The sequence below is a fragment of the Triticum aestivum genome, chromosome 6B (assembly GCF_018294505.1).
Source record: "Triticum aestivum cultivar Chinese Spring chromosome 6B, IWGSC CS RefSeq v2.1, whole genome shotgun sequence".
Taxonomy (NCBI): domain Eukaryota; kingdom Viridiplantae; phylum Streptophyta; class Magnoliopsida; order Poales; family Poaceae; genus Triticum; species Triticum aestivum.
The window spans coordinates 95,764,722-95,787,775 of record NC_057810.1 but is presented as its reverse complement, the minus strand read 5'-3'; positions in this window follow the sequence as shown (position 1 = coordinate 95,787,775).

Below are 23,054 nucleotides of genomic sequence, written 5' to 3'. Positions count from 1 at the left end.
TCATGCAGGAGATGGAACCGAACATCTTGATATGCACTTGATATATGTGGATGAAATTTGTGGATTGTTTAAGCTTGCAAGTTTACCCGGAGATGAAGCTAAGAAGAAGGTTTTCCCTTTATCTTTTAAGGGAAAGGCATTGACATGGTATAGGCTATGCGATGATATTGGATCTTGGAACTGGAATCGGTTGAAATTGGAATTCCATCAAAACAATTATCCTATGCATCTAGTTAATTGTGATCGGAATTATATATATAATTTTTGGCGTTGTGAAGGAGAAAGTACCACTCTAACTTGGGGGAGGCTTAATTCAATGTTGTATTCATACCCCAATATGATCATGAGCTCTCAAGAGAAATTATAATTCAGAATTTTTATGCTCGACTTTCTCGTAAGACCAATCCATGCTCAATACTTCTTGTGTTGGTTCTTTTATGAAGAATACTATTGAATTCTGGTCGGATCTTTTAGAAAGGATTAAACACAACTCTGAAGATTGGGAACTTGATGAAGGTAAAGAGACGGGTATTGAGCTTAAGTTTGATTGTTTTAATCTTTTATGAATACCGATGCTTTTCAAAAGTTTAGCACTAAATATGGACTTGACTCTGAGAAAGTAGGTTCCTTTTGTGAATCTTTTGCTACTCATGTTGATCTTTCTAAAGAGAAGTGGTTCAAATATCACCCACCAATTAAAGAAAAAGTTAAAGAACCAGTAAAAGCTAAAGATGAAACTATCACTTATAATGTTGATCCAGTTGTCCCCACTACTTATATTGAAAAACCACCTTTCCTGTTAGGATTAAGGAACATGCTAAAGTTTCAATTGTGGTCAACAAAAGTTATATTAGAACATCTAAACCAGCTGAACAAAACAAATTAGAACCTAGTTTTGCTATGGTTAAAGATCTCTTGGTCGATAATATTGATGGGCATGTTATTTACTTCTGTGATGAAGCTGCTAGAATTGCCAAACCCGATGAAAAGATAAACATAGACTTGTTGTTCGCATGCCAGTTTTCTCAGTTAAGATAGGATATCACCGTTATCATGGTTTATGTGACATAGGTGCTAGAGTGAGTGCCATTCCTTTTACCTTATATCAAGAAATTATGAATGATATAGCACCCGCTGAAATAGAAGACATAGATGTTACTATTAAGCTTGCCAATAGAGATACTATATCACCAATTGGGATTGTTAGAGATGTTGAAGTCTTGTGTGGGAAAATAAAATACCCTACTAATTTTCTTGTTCTTGGTTCCCCACAAGATGACTTTTGTCCCATTATCTTTGGTAGACCATTCTTGAACACTGTTAATGCTAAAATAGATTGTGAGAAACAAATTGTCGGTGTTAGTTTTGGTGATGAATCTCATGAGTTTAATTTTTCTAAGTTTTGTAGAAACCTCATAAGAAAGATTTGCCTAGTAAGGATGAAATTCTTGGTCTTGCTTCTATTGTTGTGCCTCCTACTGATCATTTAGAACAATATCTGCTAGACCATGAAGATAATTTGCATATGCATGGAAGAAAGGAAATAGATAGAATCTTGTTCGAACAACAACCTCAGCTTAAACACAATCTACCTATTGAAACTCTAGGAGGTCCTGTTCAACCTAAAGGTGATCCAGTGTTTGAATTAAAACAATTGCTAGACACTTTGAAATATGCTTATCTTGATGAGAAAAAGATGTATCATGTTATTATTAGTGCTAACCTTTCAGAACATGAAGGAGAAAGATTATTGAAAGTTCTAAGGAAGCACTGAGCTGCTATTGGATATACTCTTGATGATCCTAAGGGCATTAGTCCCACTCTATGCCAGCACAAGATTAATTTGGAACCTGATGCTAAACCCGTTGTTGATCATCAACATCGGTTAAATCCGAAGATGAAAGAATTGGTAAGAATGAAAATATTGAAAGGAAGCAGGTATAATATATCCTATAGCTGATAGTAGGTGGGTAAGTCCTGTTCATTGTGTCCCTAAGAAGGGAGGTATTACTGTTGTTCCTAATGATAAGAATGGACTTATTCCACAAAGAATTATCACAGGCTATAGAATGGTAATTGATTTTATAAAATTAAACAAAGCAACTATAAAAGAGCATTGCCTTCTACCTTTTATTGATAAAATGCTAGAAAGATTACCTAAACACACACATTTTTGCTTCCTTGATGGATACTCTGGTTTTTCACAAATACCTGTTTCTCAACCTGATCAAGAAAAGACCACTTTTACTTGTCCTTTAGGAACTTATGCTTATAGACGTATGCCTTTTGGTTTATGCAATGCACCTTCTACCTTTAAAAGATGTATGACTGATATATTCTCTGATTTTTGTAAAAAAGATTGTTGAGGTTTTCATGGATGACTTTTCTGTTTATGGGAAGTCTTTTGATGATTGCTTAAGCAGTCTTGATCGAGTTTTGCAGAGATGTGAGCAAACAAATCTTGTCTTGAATTGGGAGAAGTGCCACTTTATGGTTAACGAAGGCCTTGTTTTGGGTCCTAAAATTTCTGAAAGAGGTATTGAGAAAATGCCATGTCCTAAAGATATCAAAGGTATTTGTTGTTTCCTTGGTCATGCTGGTTTCTATAGGAGATTTATAAAAGACTTTTCTAAAATTTCTAGGCCTCTTACAAATATTTTGCAAAAGGATATCCCTTTTGTTTTTGATGATGATTGTTTGGAAGCCTTCGAAATACTAAAGAAATCCTTAATTTCTACACATATTGTTCAACCACCTGATTGGAACTTACCTTTTAAAATTATGTGTGATGCTAGCCATTATGTTGTTGGTGTTTTTATAGGACAAAGAGTTGATAAGAAACTGAATGTTATTCACTATGCTAGCAAAACTTTAGACAGTGCTCAACAAAATTATGCTACTACTGAAAAGGAATTTTTAGCAGTTGTGTTCGCTTAAGATAAATTTAGATCCTACATTGTTGATTCCAAAGTGACTGTTCACACCAATCATGTTGCTTTTAAATATCTTATGGAAAAGAAAGATGCTAAACTTAGACTCATTAGGTGGGTTCTTCTACAACAAGAATTTGATTTGCATATCAATGATAAAAAGGGACCTGAGAACCCCGTGGCTGATAACTTGTCTAGCACTACTGCAGGATGTTGCTAATGCGACACTACGATCAGAGACCCTTTGACGAAACTGTGTGTGATGCATTAATCGCAAACGGTGGTGTAAAAAACTATCAAAAAAAGGTGCAAAACATTTGTGATGACGGAAGCATCAAACACGGTTCAGATTCTAATTCCGTGTGTGATGCAGGGCATAGGGTTCGGTACAATTAACTGTTTGCGATGAGGAGCAACAAAAGAAATGGGCATCCAGATGAAGGTGTGTGTGATATACAACATACGGCTCACTAGGATGAACTGTTTGTGAGGCAACACAAAAGAAACGGTCAACCAGATCAAGGTGTGTGCGATATACGACATGTGGTTCACTCAGATGAATTGTGTGTGTTGAGATAAGAGAACATAAATGGTTCAATATAACAAGATGTGTGTGATACGCAGTAAACAGGTCTGTAATCAGAAATGTGTGCGAAGATCGATAATAACATAGACGATTGCTGCGAGTAAGACGTGTGTGTTGTGCGATGGGATTGCATACAGAACAACAACATATATATACACACTTATAAGGACATGGTTGCATAATGTAACGCCCCGAGACCGATGCGCCAGATGTCTTCCAGTTATTCGCCGTCATTGCAGTGTCATTTGATTGCATGTTGCACTTTGCCATGACATCATCTGCATTTCATCTGCATGTTTTTCAAAACGTGCATCCATTCGGGTTTTCCCATGGTTCTCTCCGTTGTCCGTTCTGAGCACAGACACACTCGCACGCGCCCGATGTACCTCCCACATCTCATTTCGTGAGCCGCAAAAAATGTTTTCAGAATGGGCTGAGAGTTGACAAGTGGTCTTGGTACATCACTGGTAGACCGTCTGTCAAACTTCGTTCCATTCGGAGGTCGTTTGATGCCCCAATGGTTAACTGCGTTAACCGAACCCCCCTACTATTTTCAGCCCAGCACCCCTCCTCCGCAGCCTGCTAGCCCATCTAAACCCCCCTCCATGCTCTCCGTCGTTGGATCACGATCGTGTGGACGAAAACCGCACCTCATTTGGACTCTCCTAGATCCCTCTACCTATATAAACGTCCGCCCCCTCCATTTTTCGGATCAAAACCCTAGCCTCTCTCCCTCTCAGCCGCCGGACGTGTCCGCCCGCCGCCGCACACACCCGCGCCGACGCCCGCAGCCACTCCCGCGCCGCCACCTATCTTCCCCGCGCCTCCCACCACCGCGGCTGACGAAGCCCGCAACGGGCCTACGCGGCCCGTCCGCCCCGCCGCCGCAAGCCTGCACCGCGCCCTGAGCTGCCCGCATCCCCGCGCTGCTCGTCTCCGCAGCCGCCGCCGCTGCGCCGGACCTCGCCTCCCGTCGGTGAACCCTCGGCATGCGCCGCCGCCCGCGCTGACCTTGCCTCGTCGTCGCCCGTCACCGTCACCCCTTCGCCCGAGAACCTCCCGAGCCCTGTCGCCCTGCTCGCCCCGCCGCAGCATCGCCGGGTGCCACCAAGCCGCCTCCGGTCGGCCTCCACCGCGCTCCGCGCCCCGTCACCTCCTCCGCAGATCACCGCTTGCCGTGTCTCCGGCCAGATCCGGTGAAGATCCGGCCGGATCCGCCATCCCCGCCGCCCCACGGTTTGCTGGAGCTCGAGCCCCCCGCTGCCGCTTCGTCCCTGTCACGTGGGTCCCGCCGGCCTGCCTGGTTCGCCCTAGTTCGACTCGACCGAACCCGCCCGAACCGCCTTCGGTTTTCCCCGAACCGTCACCGACAGGCCCACGGGCCCTAGGTGATTATCATCCCGCTAAGCCTCGCCCTGGGCATCATATTATATCATGCGCTCACCAGTGTTTTTTTCTGAAAAAGGACGAAGTCCCCAAATCTGTTACATTATGTGTGCATCTTCATCATGCTATAACTTTGTGCATCTTGATCCGTTTTGCATGTATGATATGTCAAAATGTTCATCTCAGAGTGCCCTTCATGATGGAGTAGTTTGCATGCATGTTACTGTTCATCTCGATGTCTTAATCTTCGTTGCAAAACTGCTAAGTGATATAAACTGCTGGAATCTGCTGTTGGTTAACATGATGTGTGCATCCTGTGAGTGGTGTAACTTTGTCCTTGTTGATGCTATGGTGATGACCTTGATATGCACATGTTCTGCTCTTCATGCTCTACATGTTGGTTTGCTTTGCATTATGTTAGGGTGCATCTTGACATGTTAATCTCTGATGCAAAAGTGCATGTTGCTGTTAACTGCTAGACACTATTGTAATTTTCCTATTTGTCATTTTTATATCTTTTTTTGTGATTTTCTTTTGAGCATCATGTCTACATGTTTTAGGAGCATAATTATGACATATTTGCTATGGTGCAATCATGTATTTTGATATGCCCTGTAGTGAGTGCATCAAGCTTGTGAAGTGGGCTACTTCATGTTAATGTTCTATCAATGTTAAATCTGTCATATCATGTTTCCATGTTTGCTTGATGCTACCAAGTAATCAATGCATAATCTGGAGATGCTTAGTTGACATGTTTTGTTTTCCATGTTATTCTCTATCATGCAATGCCTTTTGATGCCTCATATATGTCCGTTAGCATATGTTTTCATTGCCATGAACATGCCTATATACTGTTTCAGTTTTCTGTTAACTTCATGATGACATGTTGTGAGCTTGTTATTAAATTATCCATACCTCTTTTGGAGATGATCCAATTACATGTTTTGAATTATGGTATGAGTGCTTTGTCTACATGCCAAGTTTGATAATTTTGGATATGATATGCCTCTGTTTAGAGCTTGCAAACATGCTATCATAATATTGATGTTTTCCACTTGCTGAAACTATTTCAACATTCAATCTTGTCTTCTTGGTTCTCACTAATCCATGAGCCATATGCCTATGATGTCTTGATGTTATTTGCTCTTTTTTATGTTTACTTTGATTCCATGCCCTTGGTTGCCATGCATAGTGGATGTAGAATCTTTGTTTCATGCCTCCAACATGCCATCATATTAACTCTGCTCATGTATATGCTCCTGTGTTATAAAGTTGCTTTTTGCATTGATCATATTGGTTTAATCTTGATGCCTACGAACCTGAACCTTAATGTTATTTGAAGTATGTTACCTGCACATGAAGCTCATGTCAAGTTTGTGTTCACATAATTCCTGTAACATGTTGTTTTGATGGTTGCAAAGTGCCTAGTTGCTGTTTTGGGCAGTTTGTTGTTATAACTTGTTTGGAGTGTATGTGTTGCTCCGTTGCTCCGTTTTGACCTTGCTCTATATGAAACTTGCTTGATTTTGCATGTAGTTTCATCATGTCATGTTGCATCTATGCTTTGAGTGTGTTTGCTTGATGTTTGTATGCATTTTTCATCAATGCCATGTTTGACCCTGTTTTGCTCATATCTTCTAGGCCGTAGCTCCGAATTAAGTGAACTTTATATGTAACTTGACTAGAATTTTGAGTAGATCATTATGGTGCATCTTAACTTGCTGTTTAATAACTTGAACATAATTTCTTTTCAGATCTGGACTAATTTCGAAATTTGCATATGAGGACTTACCGGAATTGTTATATGTTGTTTCCGACCTCATTTAAACTGGCTTGCATGTGATGTTCTTGAGTGCTTCATCCCTTGCCATGAGTAGCTACATAAAGCCTTGTCATGCATCATAATTGGTTGAGCATCATGTCATGTTTATGTTGTGTGTTTACCTTGTTGTTTGCTTCTTTCCGGTTATGCTTCTTCCCGATAGTTCATGTTTCGTTGCGACCATGAGGATTCGTTCGACTACGCTTGGTTCATATTTTCCCGTCCATCTTCTTCATGGACTTGTTCTTCTTCCTAGCTGGATTTTAGGCAAGATGACTGTCACCCTGGATCTCACTACTATCATTGTTATGCTAGATGTCTCGATGCTACCGCTATGTTGCGCTTCCTACCACTTGTTTATCAAGCCTCCCAAATTGCCATGTCAGCCTCTAACCTTTTTCACCCTTCCTAGCAAACTGTTGTTTGGCTATGTTACCACTTTGCTCAGCCCTTCTTACAGCGTTGCTAGTTGCAGGTGCAGTTGCAGGTTGTTCCATGTTGGAACATGGATATCATGGATATTTTGGGATATCACAGTATCTCTTATTTAATTAATGCACATATATACTTGGTAAAGGGTGGAAGGCTCGGCCTTATGCCTGGTGTTTTTTTCCACTCTTTCCGCCCTAGTTTCCGTCATACCGGTGTTATGTTCCTTGATTTTGCGTCCCTAACACGATGAGGGGTATGGGACCCTCTTGACAGTTTGCTTTGAATAAAACTCTTCCAGCAAGGCCCACCATTTGTTTTCCATTTGCCTAATAACAACTAAAACTTAAATAGGGGATTTTCGCTGGGCCCCTAGTATTTTTTTTAATCAACCCTCGGGCCAATGCTCCTCTGAGTGTTGGTCCAACCTGGGCGATGTCCGGCGCCCCCTGGCAACCAGGGTCTCAGCCAACCCAATGTCTTGACCATCCGTTGTGCCCTGAGAATGAGATACGTGCGGCTCCTAACGGGATTTGTCGGCACACCAGGAGGTCTTGCTGGTTTTGTTTAACCATTGTCGAAATGTCTTGTGCACCGGGATTCCGAGTCTGATTTGATGTCCTGCGATGGAGGATTGTCTCTGCGGATCGTGGAATTATAATGGGCTAAGTTGGGACACCCCTGTAGGGTTTAAACTTTCGAGAGCCGTGCCCGGTTATGTGGCAGATGGGAATTTGTTAATATCCGGTTGTAGAGAACTTGACACCAGATTCGAATTAAAATACCCAACCGCGTGTGTGACTGTGATGGTCTCTTTTTGAGTGGGTCGAGAAGAGAACACGGTGGTGTTATATTTGAACGTAAGTAGTTCAGGATCACTTATTGATCGTTACTAGTTTGTGACCGTCTGCGTAGCTTCTCACCTCATTCTTGTATCCATAAGTTGGCCACCATACATTGCTTAGTCGCTTGCTGCAACCTCACCACTTATCCATTCGATACCCATCAAGTTTTGCTAGTCTTGATACCCATGGTAATGGGATTGCTGAGTCCTCGTGGCTCACAAATTACTACAACAATAGTTCTAGGTACAGGTAATGCGGTGATCATGACGCGAGAGCGATGTTTGCCCATTTTGAGTTCTTCTTCTTTGTCGTCGATCTTGGGTTAGGTTCCTGGTCGGCAGCTTGGGCTAGCAGGGTGGATGTCGTTTGAGCCTTTGTTTGTGTTTCATCTGTAGTCGGATGTTGTCCTATGTATGATGTGTTATTATATTCTTGTGGCATTGTATGCCTTTTGTATGTATCCCCATCTATTATGTAATAGTTTGATGTAATGATATCCACCTTACAAAAGCGTGTCAATATGTGTTTCTATCCTTGGTGGGACCTTCGAGTCTCTTTAGGATAGTGTCGCATATTGGGCGTGACACATAACCAAATTAAAGATCCACTTACATAGGTGGCTACTACAACCATGGAATTTGCACACACCAAAGTAAACTATTACATGCATAATTACATAGGTGGCTACATACTACACACATGACATTTCCACACACCAAAGTAAACTATATATTACATGCATGATTAACTAGCATAAACGATCATCTGATCATCATCTACTACTTATGACACTTGCTCTGTTTGTGGCTCGATCCGGGCTCATCGATTTGGGTAACGAGGCACTTCCTCATGTCAACGATCCGACTGTGCATCTCGTAGCATGTGTACACGCTCTTGGGCACGAACCTGAGGTGAGGTTCATCCAGTTTCCGCATCCAGGCCCTGTGCCAAGATACCGAATTTGTTCTCTAGGCATCCTGCTTCATCTTTTCATAGTAGGGGTCGATGATGGCCGAGGCGAGTTCAACCAGGGAGTCCTTCTTTGTGTTGCCCTAGACCCTATAGTGCTCACGGATTTTGACAAGGTTTTTGCAGGCCAAGCCCGTAACCCTAAGCGCTTTTACATCGTCGGTGGTTTCCACCGTAGCGAACTTGTAATCGGTGATGTTAACAAACCTGGCGAAACGGGCGCAACGGTCTATGGCCATGCAGTAGTGGTAGATGAGGACATGATGGCGCACACACAACTGGGCGATGGCAACCTTTTGATCTTTTCCAGGAAGACCGATGGTGTATTGGAGATCGATGTCGACCACCTTGTACTTGACACCAGCAAGCAACTGCTCAATAGTGTTGATGTATTCGTCCACCACGGCCGGGTCGATGGTGTACACCACCGAGAGATCTGTCTCCCTCACATGGGTTGATACGTCCATTTTGCATCATGCTTTTATATCAATACTTATGGCTATTCTCTCTTATTTTATAAGGTTTACCATGAAGAGAGGGAATGCCGGCAGCTGGAATTCTGGCTGGAAAAAGAGCAAACATTGGAAACCTATTCTGCACTGCTCCAAAAGACCTGAAACTCCATGAAACTTATTTTTGGATTTAATAAGAATTATTGAGCGGAAGAAACACCTTAGGGGGCCCACACCCTGGCCAGGAGGGTGGGGGCGTGCTCACCCCTACTAGGCGCGCCCCCTGTCTCCTGGGCCCCCTGGTGGCCCTCCAGTGTCCATCTTCTGCTATATGAAGGCTTTTACCCTGGAAAAAATCGTGGGCAAGCTTACGGGACGAAACTCCGCCGCCATGAGGCGGAACCTTGGCGGAACCAATCTAGAGCTTTGGCAGAGCTGTTCTGCTAGGGACACTTCCCTCTAGGAGGGGGAAATCATCATCACCATCACCAACGATCCTCCCATCGGGAGAGGGTAAATCTCCATCAACATCTTCACCAGCACCATCTCCTCTCAAACCCTAGTTCATCTCTTGTATCCAATCTTGTATCCAAAACCACAAATTGTTACCTGTGGGTTTCTAGTAGTGTTGATTACTCCTTGTAGTTGATGCTTATTGGTTTACTTGGTGGAAGATTATATGTTCAAATCCTTAATGCATATTATTACTCCTCTGATTATGAACATGAATATGCTTTGTGAGTAGTTACGTTTGTTCCTGAGGACATGGGTCAAGTCTTGCTATTAGTAGTCATGTGAATTTGGTATCCGTTCGATATTTTGATGAGATGTATGTTGTCTTTCCTCTAGTGGTATTATGTGAACGTCGACTACATGACACTTCACCATTATTTGGGCCTAGAGGAAGGCATTGGGAAGTAATTAGTAGATGATGGGTTGCTAGAGTGACAGAAGCTTAAACCCTAGTTTTTGCGTTGCTTCGTAAGGGGCTGATTTGGATCCATATGTTTAATGATGTGGTTAGGTTACCTTAATACTTCTTTTGTAGTTGCGGATGCTTGCAATAGGGGTTAATCATAAGTGGGATGCTTGTCCAAGTAAGGGCAGTACCCAAGCACCGGTCCACCCACATACCAAATTATCAAAGTACCTTACGCGAATCATATAAGCGTGATGAAAACTAGCTTGACGATAATTCCCATGTCTCCTCGGGAGCGCTTTTCTCATCTATATCTATACCTATACTAATTCTAGTCTTCGCAGAAATTCCCACGTTAATCAGTAATTAGAAACCGTTAATCTGGTGGGACCGAGTTATAACGGTGTAGATCTAATATATCTATTTATCTATTGCTCTCGAAGAAAAAAAACATAGCGATGATAACCTTGCACGTAACCGTTCAGAAAGAACCTTTTCTTCTTGCAAAGAATCATCAAAAGAAAAAACATATGAGGCCCAACCTCTATACCTGTACGTTTAGAAAGAACTTATCATGTTCACGTGAAGATGGTTGATTCTAGGAGGCTAGGGTTGCACGTGCTCCTCTCAGCCTTGCCTCTTCTCCTCTTTCTATGTGCATGAGCCGACGAGTACCTGGTGAGATACGTCATCAAGGAAACAGAGCGATCGCCGGCACTTCGGCGTGATCCTTAACAGCTTCGGCGACCTACTCAAAGGCAAGGATGCGGTGGAGGCCAGGGGAGCGCTTCTCGCTCGATGAGTACCTTAAGGAACAGGACGTAGAGGAGTGCCTACACTGGCGCCACGGCGAGGAGGCCGCCTTCGTCCTGTACGCAAACTTCGGAAGAATCATAGTCATGATCAGCAAATTGGACGTACATGTATAATCTGACTAATTGCGGCAGGCTGTCCAAGTGGTGGACTGACTAAGAGCAGCAGGCTATTCATGAATATTCTGATTAATTGTATGTCAATCTCATCATCGGTGCATGGATTCATCTCACGTCTCCAAGCATGATGTACTGCAGGTACGTATGAAGTCTGATGCTTTTTGATTTGTTAACAATTTGTCTTGCCAGTATGCATGGTTTTTCCGACAACAAGACAGCAGGTCACTAAGTTTGGACTTCAATTATACTCACCAGCGTGGATCAATCCATACTTGCAAATTTGCCGCGTACATCGATGATGACTCAAGTCCCATGTGTCTAACTGTAGCTACTTAAATACACATATATAGCAGCTTTACATCGATGATGCTAAGCATATGGGAATACATTCGCCTACACCGTGGCTTTGTTCTTATTCGCTCTCCTAATAACCATGCCTGCTACTAATCCATGTTTTCTAGTGTCTCCACTATTTCTATCCTCCACTTTCAGCATATATGTGTCATGGCCAAGGATGAATATAGAGCATGGTGAGGACCGATGCCTGACGGGATAAGTTTTTGTATTTAATGTTAGTGGGGGAATTACTATTCTGTTTTTTGTTGTACTAAGTTTGCTTTCTCTCTGTACTAGATGAAGAGTAGAGCAATTTCTCTGACTGGAACTGGTCTATATTAAATGGGTGTCTACGACTACCAGCAACATGGACGAAGCAAGAATTGTTTTTATGGCTCAGCTCTATGCTAGAGTTGTAAGTTCCATTGGGGTCAGCTGACCCCAATGCCACTATGTCAGCTCCGCCATCGCTGTATTCAAAACATTAATTTTAATTTGTATGCTAGATTTCTAATTTTTATGTGCACTATGCCTGCTACTAATCTGTGTTTTCGATTATCTCCATAATATCTATTATCCATATTGACCATATATGTGGGATGGCACACACAAAGTTTTTACTTGCGCGGGTGTGGTACGTCATGGCCAAGGACGAATATAGAACCTGGTGAGGATCGATGCATGATGAGGTATGTTTATGTATTTAATGTAGTAGGGAAATTATTATTCTGTGTTTTAGTAAGTTTGCTTTTTTTCTCTTTTCTAGACGAAGAATAGAACAATTTCTCTGATTGGAATTGGTCTATATACAATTGGTGCCTATGACTATAAGTCCTTATACAAGACCAACATGGACGAAGCTCTATTATTTTTATGGCTCAGCTCTATGCTAGAGATTTCTAAGTCCAATTGGGGTCAGCTGACCCCAATGCCACTATGTCAGCTCCGCCATCCCTAATTCAAAGTTTCAATTTTACACATATTTCAATATTTTGTTCGAGTAAAATAAATAGTTTATGTGTGGTTTTTTGCTATGATGTTCAACCAAAGGCTTTCTAGAAGTTGTGACGCTCTTCAAATTCCAAATAAACTAAGTTGTGCCCTCTGTCTAATTATATCTTATCTGTTGTATCATTGCGCATTTTCTTAAATAACTTGAATAAGGTCTGCTTTTTATTTACCAACTGTTTTCATTGCTTAGTTATTTTAAATGATATATGAAGTGTTAAGCACATGATATATTCACATGAAGTATATTAGAGTAATCTTCTTATTGTTTTTCTTCGATTGAGTTTACAAGAGTAACAATCCCTTTATATTTAAGGAAAACACAACATTTCTTAGGCGTATGAATGAATCCCCATCAAATAAATTTGGTATGAAAAAAGGTTCTTTCAAATAATTTTGTACAAAACACACCGTTCTATGTTAATAATATAGGATCAAATGCAAAAAGTAAAAGTATTTTACTTTGATATTCCGATATTCAGTATCTAAACATGCAGAAAGCAAATATACGGTTATAAGATTATCATCCGACCGTATTTTGAATACTGGCCTACATATTATTATATGGGTCAAAGTTAGAGAAGTTTACCTGCACGTTTTATATGTGTCATTCGTTGACTATAGATATAAAATAAAGATTCTACTGTTCTATAGCCTATGTTTTATAATTCCATATAACATAAGCATACCTGGCAAATATTTAGGTAAATGGAAGTCATATTGCTCAACTATCTGAAATTTGGGTTGTTTAAATATATTTTAAATAGTTACATGTAAAAAATTCACACCTATGCAGGAGGAAATAAGCATTGTATTAGGCGCCTCTACATCCTTCCCAAGTGAGACCGGCAAACATATTATTGTAGAAACATATTAGTTTGGTGGCTTTAGGTTCTAATTTCATATAACTTTAGGCATAACTCCATTTCTAAATCTCTATGTGTCTAAACTTATATGCTTCAATAACATATCAAATATAGTGGTCTATATCATAAAACCAAAGTTGTTTATAATGCAGATTGAATGAAAATAATAAATAACCGGCCCGTGCGAATGCACGGGTTGATGACTAGATGAACAATACTTTCATTGTCCAGGCTTATCCTTTGCTACAAAAAGGATTGGGCCACCTTGCTGCACTTTATTTACTTTCATTGCTTGTTACTCGTTACAATTTATCTTATCACAAAACTATCTATTGCCTACAATTTCAGTGCTTGCGGAGAAAACCTTACTGAAAACCGCTTATCATTTCCTTCTGCTCCTCGTTGGGTTCGACACTCTTACTTATCGAAAGGACTATGATAGATCCCCTACACTTGTGGGTCATCATGGGTCTCCACTTTATGCTCGCCGAACTCCATTGGAGCGCCGCTCTCTCTATGTGTCGTGGTGAGTGTGCTTGTTGTGTTGTGGAGCACGATTGAAAGGTTGAAGAGACTAAGGTTATAATGGCTGCTGGAATTAAAGGGGAAGCCGGACAGCCTGGAATATCAATTGTCACGCCCTGATGGCAGTTCTAATTCACAGTGTTTAACTCCATTGTGCCACACATAACTGCATCACGGGCAACGTGTGCAGCACAACCGCATGCATATGGGGCCCCCGGCATGATCGTGCATAGGCCCAACTGCTGGCAGAGCGCGCGTGGAGGGATGCCAGTAGAGTGCTCCGCGATCGCCTCAATGGCGAGTGTTAGTGTCAAAACCGGCGGATCTCGGGTAGGGGGTCCCGAACTGTGCGTCTAAGGCTAATGGTAACAGGAGGCAGGGGACACGATGTTTACCAAGATTCGGGCCCTCTCGATGGAGGTAATACCCTACTTCCTGCTTGATTGATCTTGATGATATGAGTATTAAAAGAGTTGATCTACCACGAGATCGTAGAGGCTAAACCCTAGAAGCTAGCCTATGATTATGATTGTTGTTCCTTCTCCTACAGACTAAACCCTCCAGTTTATATAGACACTGGAGGGGGCTAGGGTTACACAGAGTCGGTTACAGAGAAGGAGATCTATACATCTGAATCGCCAAGCTTGCCTTCCACGCAAAGGACAGTCCCATCTGGACACGAGAGGAAGTCTTCAATCTTTTATCTTCATAGTCCAACAGTCCGGCATAAGCATATAGTCTAGCAGTCCGAGGACCCCCTAATCCAGGACTCCCTCGGTAGCCCCTGAACCAGGGTTCAATGACGATGAGTCCGGCACGCAGTTTGTCTTCGGCATTGAAAGGCGGGTGCCCTCTCCGAATACTTCATAGAATATCTTGAATATGAGGATCGTGTCCAGCTCTGCAAAATAATTTCCACTTACCACCGTAGAGAGCACAATGTTCCACCAATCTAATCTGCTGACAACTTTTCATAGTGTGACATCACGCTGTGGCCTGGTCATTATATGAACCATTTTTTCCCAGCCTGCTACTTCACGAATTGCGAGGCGGTTTTACTGGCATGTCTTGTCGAAGCAGAGATCATGTCCCCTTATCACGGGATTCTCATCAATACGGGTGTGGCTAACCCAACCGTGCCATCGATGCGGCGCTAGGGGAATAAGCGAGTTTATCGGGCAAGTGGGGAGGCGCACAATTTCTACCGCCTTTATAAAGAGATAAGGATTCCCCTCTTTCACCCACGCCTTCTTCTTCCTCTGCTCATTCATTCTCGCACGCTCGAGCTCTAGCGCCCAAGCCCTCACTTTGTCCGCATAGTCATTCAAGCATGTCCGGAGCAGGAGGCAAGTGGATGTCCTCTTCCGTCATGGAGGAGGACATAACGAAGCTACGGGAGGCCGGATACCTAGCCGCAAACATCGCGCACAGGCTTCCGGCCGAGGGGCAGATCATCACCACTCCAAAACCTCAGTAAAGAGTAGTGTTCCTCTCTCATTTCATTTGTGGACTGGGATTTCCCCTCCACCCGTTCGTCCGCAGGCTTATGTTTTACTACGGGCTCGTCATCATCTGGCCCCCAACTTCATACTCAACTTATCGGCGTTCATCGTCGTGTGTGAGGCTTTCCTCCGTATCCCTCCCCACTTCGTCCTATGGCTGAAGACCTTCAACGTGAAGCCAAAGGTGGTGGTCGTCCAGCAAGCGGAGTGCGGGGGCGCCATGGTGGGCAATATGCCCAACGTCGCTTGGCCCGAGGGCTCCTTCGTGGAGACCGTAAAGGTGTGGCAATCGGGGTGGTTCTACATCACTGATCCGCGCAACGCCAACTGGGCGGCGGCCCCCGAATTCCGATCCGGCACCCCCATGCGGGTCACTGTCAGTGTCAAAACCGGCGGATCTCTGGTAGGGGGTCCCGATCTGTGCGTCTTAGGCTGATGGTAACAGGAAGCAAGGGACACAATGTTTACCCAGGTTCGGGCCCTCTCGATGGAGGTAAAACCCTACTTCCTACTTGATTAGTATTGAAGATATGAGTAGTACAAGAGTAGATCTACCACGAGATCATAGAGGCTAAACCCTAAGAGCTAGCCTATGATGGTATGATTGTAATTGTGATCGGCCTTCTAAGGACCATCCTCTCCGGTTTATATAGACACCGGAGAGGGCTAGGGTTTACATGGAGTCGGTTACAAGGAAGGAAATATAATATCCGGATCGCCAAGCTTGTCTTCCACGCAAAGGAGAGTCCCATCCGGACATGGGACGAAGTCTTGAGTCTTGTATCTTAACGCTTCAATAGTCTAGACGACGTACATAGTCCGGCTGTCTGGATACCCCCTAATTCAGGACTCCCTCAGTAGCCCCTAAACCAAGCTTCAATGACGATGAGTCCGGCACGCAGTCTTGTCTTCGGCATTTCAAGGAGGGTTCCTTCTCTGAATACTCCAAGGTTATTATCGAACATGTAGACCATGTCCGGATCTGCAAAATGATCTTCACATACCACCGTAGGGAGAATGATACTTCAGTTGACGACTTTTAGACGACGTGATATGCCATTACAGCCAGGTCATTATTCGAATTGTTTTTCCCACAACCAGCCACAGCGCGTATTGCGGGGTGGTTTCCTTGACACGTCTTGTCAAAGCAGAGATCATGTCCCCTTATCACGGGATTCTCATCAATACAGGTATGGGTAATCCAACCGCACCGCTAATCGCGGCGAGTGGGAGGTGAGTGGGTTCCACCAGGCAAGTGGGGAGATGCAAAAAGCTTTTACCATCCCTTATAAAGAGATAAGGTACCTTCCTCTTTACACGCGCCTTCTGCTTCCGCTAACTCATTCCCCTCTGCTCGAGCCCTAACGCCCAAGCCTTCTTCTTTTCCATCAAAGAGAAGTTTTCCAAAGATGTCCGGATGCGGAGCAGGAGGCAGATGGATGACCTCTACCGTCTGGGAGAAGGATATCAAGAAGCTCCGGGAAGCCGGGTATCTGGCCAAGAAGATCGGCCACCGTCTCCCACCGGCGGGACAGGTCGTCCCTACTCCGGAGCCTCACAAGAGAGTCGTGTTCCTTCCCCATTTTGTCCGCGGTCTCGGGTTTCTCCTCCACCCATTTGTGTGTGGAGTTGTGTATTACTATCGGATTGATTTTCATGATCTTTCCCCCAACTCTTTTCTCAATATGTAACGCCCCGGATTCGATGCGCCAGGTGTCTGCCAGTTATTCGCCGTTGTTGCCATGTCATTTGCTTGCGTGTTGCATTTTATCATGTCATCATGTGCATTGCATTGCATACGCGTTCGTCTCAAGCATCCGAGCATTTTCCCCGTTGTCTGTTTTGCGATCCGGCACTCCTATGCCCTCCGGCATCCCCCTTTTGTCTCTCGTTGTGAGCGGGTGTTAAACTTTCTCGGAATGGCCCGAGGTTAGCCAAGCGGCCTTGGTATAGCACCGGTAGACCGCCTGTCAAGTTTCGTGCCATTTGGAGGACGTTTGATACTCCAACGGTTTACCGCGTAGCCCGAAACCCCCCTTCTTTTGTGCAGCCCAACACCCTTCCAAAGTGGCCCAAAACCCAGCAAACTCCCCTCCATGCTCTCGTTCGTTCGATCACAATCGTGTGGGCGAAAACCGTGCCTCATTTGGAGCCTCCTAACTCCCTCTACCTATATATTGCCCTCTCCCCCGAGATTTCGCGGTCCAAACCCCCCAAAACCCTAAAAAAACGTCCTCCGCCGCGCCAGACATGCCCGTCCGCGCCGGACGAAATCGGAGCCGCCGCCCGCAGCCAACCAGGACCCGCCACCTGTCCCGCGCCGCCGTTCCCGCGCGCCGCGGCCCGCTCGGCCCGCAGCTGGCCCGCGTGCCCGCGCAGCCGCCCGAGCGCGCATGCGCCTCCGCCGCCGACCTCCAGCACTGCCGCCCACGCGCCCACCCGAGGGGCCACGCCGCCGCCCTGCCGCCCCGCGTCGGCGCCCCTCCGCGCCCGGCCGCGCCTCCCCGGCCATCGCCTCCGCGCCGCCCCGCCGTGGGCCGCCTCCGCCTACCTCCGCCCCGCCCGCGCCTGCCCGCGCGCGAGGTCGCCGGAGCAGCGCGCCGCCGCCGCCCGGTTTCCCGCTCCGGCCGCGCCTGCTCTACCTCCGGCCGGCCCGTCCCTCGCCCTGCTCGACGGCCACTGCCTCCCCGCGCTGTCCCACGCCGGGATCCGGCCGGATCCGGCGAGATCCGGCCCGATCCGCCCGTCTCCGGCCTTCTCCCTCCTCTCCAGCATCGACTCCGGCGAGAGCCCCGGCCATCCTCGGGATCCGTGCCCGATCTGGACCTGCAAGGTTGACTTCGTTTTTTTTCCAAGTCCCGAATATTTTTGCATAAGCATGCCATGTTCATCGCATTGTATCTCTACATCCGTAGCTCTGTTTTGTGCGTCTAATATGTCAAATTGGTCGCCTCAACGAGAAATTCATTTCATTCCATTGCATCATGTTCATTTGAGGTCATCGTGATGCCTGAATCATCATTGCAAGAGTGCTTCATAATGTTGTCTGCTGTCTGTTAACATAACATGCACTTTTGTCATTTTTGCCATCTTTGATGTGCGCATCCTATGAGGTTGATGTCTACATGTATTTTGATCTATGCCATGCCATCTTTAAAGTGGTTTATGCCATATATTCTTGTGATCTCTGTGGTTACTAGCACAAGCATGCAAACTAGGCTTCATGATGTTGCTGATTTTAGTCCCTGTTCTGCTGTTATTTTGATGCCATGTAAACTTGATGCTACAGAGAGATCCATGCATATTTTGAGATACTTCAGTAAGGATGTTTTGAACGTATGGTTTTGCTCTATCCAATCATGCCCCTGGTTACAATTATGGAGTAGTCTAGTATGTCATTTTCGTGCTCTACTTTTGCTTCAAAATGTTTCATGGCAGATTGTTTACATGTTATTCAATTTTGCGAAGGTTGTTGTAGTTGATCCTTGCATGCTATGAACTTGTTCTTGCCATGGTTTGTTTCATAAACATGTCTTCTTGCTGATGCTATGCTTATCTTTTCATGCAATCACTTGTGGTGAGTGAATCAAGCTTGTTAAGTAGGGTACTTATTGTTACTGTTTTGCTAGGCTGAATCTGTTATTTCGTGATGCTATGTAAACCTGCTGGTACTAGTCATTCTATGCATAATCTGGAGATGTTCACTAAGGGTGTTTTGTTCTACATGTCATGCTCTATCCACCCATGCCCATGGTTGGAATTATAGCCTGCTGTAGCTTGTTTTAATCTTGCTCTAAAGTTGCTATATAATGTTGTTGTCAGCCTGTTAACATTAAGTTAGTTGTTGCCATGATTGTTGTTAGTGATCCATGTACCCTATGAACTTGCTCTTGCCATGCTTAGCTTCATAAACATGCCTTATTACTGTTGGTTGCCTTGCCATGCCATGTAATGCTTTGTGGTGAGTGGTACAAGCTCACCAACATGCCTACTTATCGTTGTTCCTGCCATGTTTGAATCTGTAATATAACTTGCTATGTTTACATGGGTGCCATCATATTTTCTGATCCTTTTTGGCCTATGGTCAGTAAGGGACTTTTGTTCTATGCATTTAGTAGATTCATGCCATGCCTTTGTTTGCCATGATAAGTTCCTGTAACATGTTGTTTGATAGCTCTAAACATTGCAACCTGATGTTATTTTCTGCAAAGTCTGAACTGTCATTATTTGCAATCTTGCCATGTGTGTTTGAGCATGTTCTAGTGATTTCTGGAGATAGCTCAGTGTTCATGTTTTGTTGTGTTTTACCTGTACATCATGCCCATGTCTTTTGTTTTCATGTAGAGATGTTGTAGCATGTTGTTTTGGTGCTTGCAATATGCCTAGTTTCATGTGTGTGTTGTACCGTTGCTCCGTTTTGAGTGTGCTCTATATGAAACTTGCTTAGAATTGCATGTAGTTTCATATTATCATGTTGCATCCATGTTTTGAGGTGTTTGCTTGATGTTTGGGTGCATTTCGCATCAATGCCATGTTGATCTTGTTCTGCTCGTATCTTCTAGGCCGTAGTCCTGAACTAAGTGAACTTTATATGTAACTTGACTAGAATCTCGTGTAGATCATCTTGCTGCATCTTAACTTGCTGTTTAACAACTTGAACATAAGATTTATTCAGATCTGGACCATTTTCGAAATATGCATATGAGGACTTACCGGAATTGTTATATGTTGCTTCCTGCCTCATTTAAACTTGCTTTGATGTGTTGCTCTTCTTTGCATCATCCCTTGCCATGAGTAGCTTCATGTAGCTTTGTCATGCATCATGCTTGGTTGTGCATCATGTCTTGTTCAGGTGTGGTGTGTTTACCATGTTGTGTGCTTCTTTTCGATAGTTACTGTTTCGTTGCGATCGTGAGGATTCGTTCGTCTACGCTTGGTTCGGCTTCATTCATTCGTCTTCTTCATGGACGCGTTCTTCTTACTTGCGGGATTTCAGGCAAGATGACCGCTACCCTGGATCTCACTACTATCATTGCTATGCTAGTTGCTTCGTTCTATCGCTATGCTGCGCTACCTATCACCTATTTATCAAGCCATCCCAAATTGCCATGAACCTCTAACCTTTGACACCCTTCCTAGCAAACCGTTGCTTGGCTATGTTACTGCTTTGCTCAGCCCCTCTTATAAAGTTGCTAGTTGCAGGTGAAGTTGAAGATTTCTCCATGGTGGACAGGATTTTGGTTGGGATATCACAATATCTCTTATATTATTAATGCATCTATATACTTGGTAAAGGGTGGAAGACTTGTCCTTGTGCCTAGTGTTTTGTTCCACTCTTGCCGCCCTAGTTTCCGTCATACCGGTGTTATGTTCCCGGATTTTGCGTTCCTTACGCGGTTGGGTGATTTATGGGACCCCCTTGACAGTTCGCTTTGAATAAAACTCCTCCAGCAAGGCCCAACCTTGGTTTTACCATTTGCCTCACCACCACCTATACCTTTCCCTTGGGTCGGCCAACCCAAGGGTCATCTTTATTTTAGCCCCCCCCCCCCGGGCCAGTGCTTGTCTAAGTGTTGGTCCGAACCGAGAAACCTGCGGGGCCACCTCGGGGCAACTCGAGGGCTGGTTTTACTCGTAGCTTGACTTATCCGGTGTTGCCCTGAGAACGAGATATGTGCAGCTCCTATCGGGATTGTCGGCGCATCGGGCGGCTTTGCTGGTCTTGTTTTACCATTGTCGAAATGTCTTGTAAACTGGGATTTCGAGTCTAATCGGGTCTTCTTGGGAGAAGGTATATCCTTCATTGATCTTGAGAGCTTATCATGGGCTAAGTTGGGACACCCCTGCAGGGTATAATCTTTCAAAAGATGTGCCTGCGGTTATAGGCAGATGGGAATTTGTTAATGTCCGGTTGTAGATAACTTGACACCAGATCCGAATTAAAATGCATCAACCACGTCTGTAGCCATGATGGTCTCTTTTCGGCGGAGTCCGGGAAGTGAACACAGTTTCTTTGTTATGTTTGACGTAAGTAGGAGTTCAGGATCACTTCTTGATCATTGCTAGCTTCACGACCGTTCCGCTTGCTCTCTTCTCGCTCTTATTTGCGTATGTTAGCCACCATATATGCTTAGTCGCTGCTGCAACCTCACCACTTTACCCCTTCCTTTCCCTTTAAGCTTTGCTAGTCTTGATACCCATGGTAATGGGATTGCTGAGTCCTCGTCGCTCACAGTTTACTACAACAACAGTTGCAGGTACAGGTTATGCGATGATCATGACGCGAGAGCGATGTTTGCTTATTTTAGAGTTCTTCTTCTGCTTCTTCTTCGATCAGGTGATAGGTTCCAGGTCGGCAGCCTGGGCTAGCAGGGTGGATGTCGTTTGAGTTTCTGTTTGTGTTTCATCTGTAGTCAGATGATGCTCTTATGTATTGATGTTGTATTCGTGTGGCATTATATGCCTCTTGTATGTATCCCCATCTATTATGTAATGTTGATGTAATGATATCCACCTTGCAAAAGCGTTTCAATATGCGGGTCTATCCTTGGTGGGACCTTCGAGTTCCTTTTGGATAGGGTCGCATATTGGGCGTGACACAATATCTCGACGTTCATCGTCGTGTGCGAGGCCTTTCTCCGGATTCTGCCTCACTTCGGCCTGTGGCTGAAGATTTTCAATGTGAAGCCCAAGGTGGTAAGTGGCGAACACGCCGAGTGCGGCGGTGCCATGGTGAGCAAGATGCCCAAGGTCGTTTGGCCAAAGGGCACTTTCAATGACTCCGTCAAGGAGTGGTAGCAGCAGTGGTTTTATATCACCGAACCACGCGGCAAAAAGTGGGTTGTAGCTCCCGAGTTCAGATCCGGAGCTCCACTGCAGCTCACGTCCTGGCCAAAGAAGTACCCGAACTGGTCCTCGTCCGATGAGTGATCACTGCTCCAGACGCGCGTTCGGAGCGCAGTTGACAAGGACGTCAAACTCGTCGACGTAGTCCAGGTGATGTTAGTTTGCTTGGTTCTACCTTGTCAACATCGAGCCTGCACTTTGTGGGAGTTTGACCCAACCGAGCACCAGACCCTTCAGGAGCTCTATGACTCCTCCCACAAGGATATCTGGAAGGTGCTCTTCAAGTCCGGCAAATCATGGCCGGACTCTGTTGAGGATCGGGGGTATCAATTATCCCATTCTCCAAGCCCAGTAAGTTACAGTCACGCCCTGTCCATCCATGCTTCAATTGGCATGTCATGAGGGAGACATTATAATCGTGTTTCATCGTGACCCCAGGGATGGATTAAGAAGGTGGAGCGGATGCTTTGTCCGGCCCCACTGCCAGAGGAACCGGACGGACTTGTTCTAACAAAGATGCTGGTCCCCGCGCCTTACGAGGTGCCAAAGAAGGAGGACTCCAAGAAGGTCAATATGACCCGGAGTGGCCTCCGTCGCCGCGAGACTTCGGACGCCAAATCCGAAGACTCTAGTGACGCTCCTTCTTCCGAAGATGAAGAGGAGGAAGCAGAGGAGGGCGAGCCTCACTCTGTAGGTGGGAA